Genomic DNA, 7,793 nt, shown 5'->3' with positions numbered 1-7,793 from the left:
TTATCTTGATTCTGTTGTGGTGTGTATTATTAGCATCCCCATTGAACATGATTGGAAATAAGATCAAGATATTTGCCTAGAGTTGCTTGAGAACTACGGACAATTCAAGGCTTCAATCTAGAAATATGACTCCAATGTCTTCATGCTTCCGTACTTACTCTGCTGGCTCCCTGAAAAGTTTCTATATTTACACCAGTAAGGTCTGAGGCACTCTGATTCTCCAATAATTTGTGTTGTTATTGTTGTTTAGTTGCAAAGTCATGTCCAAATCTTTGCAACCCCATGGACTATGGCATGCCACACCTCCCTGCTCCTCACCATCTCCTGGAGTTTGCCTAAGTTCATGTCCATTGGATTGGTGGTGCCATTTATATAAGGACAAATTTTAATTCCAATCCAAACAAAATTTAATTAGGGAATTTTCATTTTTACCAAACTATGCATATACTCAATTCCAAACACAAACTGAAATGATTCTAACTGATCATTGTTTTTAGACTCCCTCGTAGAATGCTGGTATAGAATCTGCCTGCAATGCAGGAGACCTTGATTTGATTCCTGGGTCAGGAAGATCCCCTGAAGAAAGGACATGCTACCCACTCCAGTATTCTTGGGCTTCCCTGGTGGCTTAGCTGGTAAAGAATCTACCTGCAATGTGGGAAACCTGGGTTCAATCCTTGCATTGAGGAGATCCCTTGGAAAAGGGAAGAGCTACCCACTCTAGTATTCAGGCCTGGAGAATTCCATGGAAAGTGTAGTCCACGGGGTCACAAAGAGTCAGACACGACTGAGCAACTTTCAGTTAGATTACCAGCACCGCTGTCTCCTTTTAGCAGACAAAATTTAAAATTTTATCACAGTTTTAGATCTCAGAAATACAATTTTACATTCACATTAGGTAAACATAAGACACTTTGAATTCCATTTGTTTCTCTATTTTCCCAACTTTGGAAGCAATGAAAACAAAACAAATTTGTTTACTGGTTTTATGTTGTAGATTTCTCCATTTACCGGAAAGACAACTGATTCCCCAGTTAATGATCAGAAAGGTATCAACTTTCCTAAGACACTGTCCCTCATTTTTTCAGAGGGAGGGGAGGTTTGTAGGAGAAGCTGAAGACATCAAACAAAGGCGTCTCCATAAAACGAGGGCAGGATTTCCATCTCAACACAGATTTGGAGAATTCATTACTCTCTCCTACAGCTCAAGGCATGTCAAACAATGCATAAAACAGCACATGTGAAAAGTCGTCATGTGAGAAGATCGCTTGGAAAAACACAGCCTTGTGATTTGCCTTGAGTATCTAATTTCATGAAAAATATCTTAAGTAACTTATCCCATGAAAACCATCAAGCTGTCAATTTTCTGGATGTAAAAACCTCAGATAGAGTGTCCGGAACACCCAACCTGATAAGTTCCTGAGCGTGCAGAGGAGATAGGATGATTATTTTAAGCCTTAAGCAGTGTGGAAACACACTAAAGTCAGCACAGGGTCTTCCTCGGCAAGAATCGGCTCCCACGTCCAGAAGGCAGCCGTGAAGATTGCGTCTGGTCCCAGCATTGCCTCAAGTTCTCTGTGTCCTGCTGGTAATTCAGTCTCTCTGGGCCTCAGATTCTTTTTTTATTTTTAACTTTTTATTTTGCACTGAAGCACAGCCAATTAACAATGTTGTGGTCATTTCAGGCGGACAGAAAGAGGACTCAGCCATACATATACATGTATCCATTCACCACCCCAAACTCCCCTCCCATCCAAGCTGCCTTATAACACTGAGCAGAGATTCCTGTGCTATCCAGTAGGTCCTTGTTGGTTATCCATTTTAAACTGAACAGTGTGTACATGTCCATCCCAAACCGCCTAACTATCCCTTCCCCCCATCCTTCCGCCTGGCAATCAGAAGTGCATTCTCAAGTTGGATTCTTTCTTTAATGGCTTAATTGACAAAATGCTGTTGAACTAAGTGATCCTGACAGGTCTTCACTCCTTCATGGATCACAGCCTTGATGCCGCAAAGAGGCTTGCATGACTCAATGAACCTATGAGCCTTGCCCTTCAGGGCCACCCAAGACAGACGGGTCATAGTGGAGAGACCTGACCAAACATGGCCCACTGGAGGAGGGAGTGGCAGACCACTCCGGCATTCCTGCTGTGATGCCCCGTAAACAGTATGAAGAGGCAAAAAGATGTGACACCAGAAGGTGAGACTCCCAGCTCAGAAGGTGTCCAGTATGCTAGTGGGGAAGAGCAGAGGGCGGCTACTAACAGCTCCAGAAAGGATGAAGCTGCTGGACCAAAGTGGAAACGATGCTCAGTTGTAGATGTGTCTGGTGGTGAAAGTAAAGTCTGAAGCTGATAAGACTGCAATACTTTAGCCACCTGATGCAAAGAGCTGGCTCACTGGAAAAGATTCTGATGCTGGGAAAGACTGAAGGCAAAAGGAGAAAGGGGTGGCAGAGGATATAATGGTTAGATAGCATCACTGAACCAATGGGCATGAATTGAGCACACTCCTGGAGACAGTGAAGGACAGGGAAGCATGGTGTGTTGCAGTCCATGGGGTCACAGAGAGTCAGATACAACTGAGCTACTGAATAACAACAGCAGCAGGCCTTCCACATTTAGTCCCGCCAACTAAATCAAGTCAATTTCAAAGAGTGGTGCCCACCATGAGCCCTTTTCTCATCCACTTGTGTAGCATCTGTTAATTTTTCCATGACCCCACAACTACCCTAAACACTGTGTTAGCAGGACTTTGTGCTGACACCCAGCATTCTGGATTCTCTGTAACTCACATAGTTTTACTATTCAAATTTGGTTTCATGTCTTTGCTTAACTGAATGAGTCATTTTCCAAGAACTCTTACACTCTCACAGATGGCAGAGTCACCAGAGTTTACTCTATTTACATACGAGAAGGTTTTACATATTTCAGAGATAACTCACTTATTTCTGCCAGCTTCCCCAGTCACAAAAATGTTGACCTTTCTGCACATGTCCTCATCCTGCAGGCTTTATCTGTCCCCACAGGTCTTCACACAGAAGGGTGCTTAGAATCCTCCTCTATTTTTGTTTTCATTCTTTCTAACATGAACAATGACTCTATTAAGTTCTTAATCATTTCCAATCTATCTGAAAACAAAACCATGCCACTTGCAGAAATGGAGCAGGATAAAAAGATTTCAGACTTTTTTGCCTCTATGCTAGTGTGCACACACACACACCCACCCACACCCACACACACACACACAATCAACAACTGTCACCAGAAAATCAACCCTATTAACCTTCCAAATAGACTGACTTGGAGTAGAGCTGCAGCTAAACATGGAACAACATACTGGCTCCAAATAGGAAAAGGAGTACGTCAAGGCTGTATACTGTCACCCTGCTTATTTACCTTATATGCAGAGTACATCATGAGAAACGCTGGACTGGAAGAAGCACAAGCTGCAATCAAGACTGCCAGGAGAAATATCCTCAGATATGCAGATGACACCACCCTTATGGCAGAAAGTGAAGAGGAACTAAAAAGCCTCTTGATGAAAGTGAAAGAGGAGAGTGAAAAAGTTGGCTTAAAACTCAACATTCAGAAAACTTAAGATCATGGCATCTGGTCCCATCACTTCATGGGAAATAGATGGGGAAACAGTAGAAACAGTGTCAGACTTTATTTTTGGGGGCTCCAAAATCACTGCAGATGGTGACTGCAGCCATGAAATTAAAAGACGCTTACTCCTTGGAAGGAAAATTATGACCAACCTAGATAACATATTACAAAGCAGAGACATTACTTTGCCAACATATTAAAAAGCAGAGACATTACTTTGCCAACAAAGGTCCGTCTAGTCAAGGCTATGGTTTTTCCAGTGGTCATGTATGGATGTGAGAGTTGGACTGTGAAGAAAGCTGAGCGCCGAAGATTTGATGCTTTTGAACTGTGGTGTTGGAGAAGACTCTTGAGAGTCCCATGGACTGCAAGGAGATCCAACCAGTCCATTCTAAAGGAGATCAGTCCTGGGTGTTCTTTGGAAGGACTGATGCTAAAGCTGAAACTCCAGTACTTTGGCCACCTCATGTGAAGAGTTGACTCATTGGAAAAGACTCTGATGCTGGGAGGGATTGGGGGCAGGAGGAGAAGGGGACGACAGAGGATGAGATGGCTGGATGGCATCACCAACTCAATGGACATGAGTTTGAGTGAACTCTGGGAGTTGGTGATAGACAGGGAGGCCTGCTGTGCTGCAATTCATGGGGTCGCAAAGAGTCGGACACAACTGAGCAACTGAACTGAACTGAAAGCTATTCTAGAACCAAGGTTATCACAGCATGTAAGAACCCAGCCTAGATGAGCAGAACCACATTATTTGCAGTTGATCATCACACTGAATGAGAAAAGAAGAGACCTTATAAACCACCCATCCCTTCATGGATCACAGCCGTGTCCTGGTGAAGGGGCTTGCATAACTCAGTGAAGCTGTGAGCCATGGCATTCAGAGCCACCAAAGATGGACATGGTCCACTGGAGGAAGGGATGGCAAAGCACTTCAATATCCTTGTCCCGAGAAGCCCATGAACAGTATGAAAAGGCAAAAAGATAGGACACCAGGAGATGAGCCTCCAGGTCAGAAGGTGTCTGATACGCTACTAGGGAAGAGCAGAGGGCAATTACCAAGAGCTCCATAAAGGATGAAGCAACTGGGCCAAAGTGGAAATGATGCTCAGTTGTAGATGTGTCTGGTGGTGAAAGTAGTCTGATGCTGGAAAGAACAGTATTGCATAGGAACCTGGAATGTTAGGTCCATGAATCAAGGGAATTTAGATGTGGTCCAACAGGAGATGGCAAGAGTGAACATGGACATCTTAGGAATCAGTGGATAAAATGAACAGGAATCGGTGAATTTGATTCAGATGACCATTGTACCTACCCCTGTGGACAAGAATCCCTTGGAAGAAATGGAGCAGCCTTGATTGATAGTCAACAAAAGAGTACAAAATGCAGTGCTTGGGTGCAATCTCAAAAATGACAGAATGATCTCAGTTCGTTTCCACTGCAAACCATTCAGCATCAGAGTAATCCAAATCTGTGCACCAAACACTGATGCCAAAGAAGACGAAGTTGACCAGTTCTATGAAGACCTACAAGATCTTCTAGAATTAACACCAATAAACGATGTCTTTTATATAACAGGGGATTGGAATGCAAAAGTAGGAAGTCAAGAGATACTTGGAGCAACAGGCAAGTTTGGCCTTGGAGTACAGAATGAAGCAGGGCAAAGGCTGACAAAATTTTGTCATGAGAACTCACTGGTCGTAGCAAACACCCTTTTCCAACAACATAAAAGATGACTTTACACGTGGATATTACCAAAAGGTCAATAGTGAAATCAGATTGATTATAGTCTTTGCAGCTGAAGATGGAGAAGCTCTATACAGTCAGCAAAAACAAGACCTGGAGCTGACTGTAGTCCAGATCATCCATCAGCTCCTTATTGTAAACTTCAGGCTTAAATTAAAGAAAGTAGCAAAAACCACTAGACCATCCAAGTATGACCTAAATCAAATCCCTTATGATTATACAATGGAGGGGACAAATAGATCCAAGGGATGAGATCTGGTAAACAGAATGCCTGAAGAACTATGGACAGAGGTTTGTAACACTGGACAGGAGGCAGTGATCAAAACCATTCCCAAGAAAAAGAAATGCAAGCAAGTAAAATGGTTGTCTGAAGAAGCTTTAAAAATAGCTGACAAATGTAGAGAAGAGAAAAACAAGGAGAAAGGGAAAGTTATCCAACTGAATGCAGAGTTCCAGAGAATAGCAAGGAGAGATAAGAAAACCTTCTTAAAGGAACAATGCAAAGAAGTAGAGGAAAACAGAATGGGAAAGACTAGGGATCTCTTCAAGAAAATTGGAGATATCAAGGGAACATTTCATACAAAGATGGGCACAATAAAGGTCAGAAATGGTATGGACCTAACAGAAGCAGAAGATATTAAGAAGAGGTGGCAAGAATACACTGCAGAACTGTACAAAAAACGTCTTAATGACTGGGATAACCATGATGGTGTGATCATTCACCGAGAGCCAGACATCCTGGAGGGTGAAGTCAAGTGGGCCTTAGGAAGCATCACTACAAAGCTAGTGGAGGTGATGGAATTCACGCTGAGCTATTTCAAATCCTGAAGGATGATGCTGTTAAGTGCTGCACTCAATATGTCAGCAAATTTGGAAAACCAGCAGTGGCCACAGGACTGGAAAAAGTCAGTTTTCATTCCAATCCCAAAGAGAGGCAATGCTAAGGAATGCTCAAACTACCGCACAATTCCATTCATCTTGGATGCTAGTAAGGTTATGCTCAAAACCCTTCAATCTAGGCTTCAGCAGGATGTCAACCAAGAACTTTCAGATATACAGTCTGGGTTTAGAAAAGGCAGAGGAAGCAGAGACCAAATTGCCAACATTCCTTGGATCATAGAGAAATAAACAGACTTCCAGAAAAACATCTACTTCTGCTTCATGAACTACACTAAACCATTTGACTGTGTGGGTCATAAGAAACTGTGGAAAATTCTTGAAGAGATGGGAATACCAGACCACCCTGTCTCCTGAGAAACCTGTATGCAGGTCAAGAGGCAACAGTTAGGATCTTACGTGGAACAATGGGCTGGTTCAAAATTGGGAAAAGCATATGGCAAGGTTATTTATTGCCACCTTGTTTAATTTAACTTATATGCAGAGCACATCATGCAAAATGTTGGGCTGGATGAATCACAAGCTAAAATCAAGATTGCAGGGAGAAATATTAACAGCCTCAGATATGCAGATGGTACCATTCTAATGGCAGAAAGTGAAGAGGAACTAGAGAGCCTCTTGATGAGGGTGGAAGAGGAGAGTAAAAAAGCTACCTTAAAACTCAACATTAAAAAACCAAGATCATGGCATCCAGTCCCATCACTTCATGACAAACAGACAGGGAAATAGTGGAAGCAGTGACAAATTGCATTTTCTTGGGCTCCAGAATCATGGCTGCAGCTACAAAATTAAAAGACACTTGCTCCTTGGAAGAAAAGCTATGGCAGACCTAGACAGTGTATTAAAAAGCAGAGATATTACTCTGCCAACAAAGATCTGATAGTCAAAGGCACACAATCAAAGCTACACAATGGTTTTTCCAGTAGTCATGTATGGATGTGAGAGTTGGACCATAAGGGAGGTTGAAGGCTGAAAAAATTGATGCTTTTGAACTGTGGTGTTGGAGAAGACTCTTGAGAGTCCCTTGGACCACAGGGAGATCAAGGCAGTCAATCTTCAACAACAACAACTGGGATTCCACTAAAGAAGCAAAGATTGCAATGCAGAGTAGAAGAAAACTATTACAGAAGCCATATCCCTGTGGGGAAAAGCAGCATAGGATTCTCATTAAAACAGGAGTTGACCTTCGATAAAAGCAGGGCCTCTTGTATGAATTGGAAGATGACAGTGGAATCATATGCAAGTGGGTAGGTAGACTTAGTGCTCAGATGACAAATTTCAGGTCTCATTTACTGCTGTTGTTGTTTGTGTCTTAATGAATAGGAGGAAAATGATTAGCTGAGTGAGAAATTTTAGGAGCCTTATCAAGACAAAACAAGGGGAGAAATGGTCGTTTTAGGAAGTAAGAAGATGGCCATGCTAGGGACGTGTAACAGGATTACCAAGCAGTGTTGAGTGTCAGAATGAGATGCACCATCATCCTGTAGAATGAGACAATGCCAGTGGTGTGCTTTCCTCTGGTGATGGTGGGATTCAGGA

This window comes from Bos javanicus, chromosome 16 (genome assembly GCF_032452875.1).
Source record: "Bos javanicus breed banteng chromosome 16, ARS-OSU_banteng_1.0, whole genome shotgun sequence".
NCBI classification, from domain to species: domain Eukaryota; kingdom Metazoa; phylum Chordata; class Mammalia; order Artiodactyla; family Bovidae; genus Bos; species Bos javanicus.
This window is presented reverse-complemented; position numbering follows the sequence as displayed.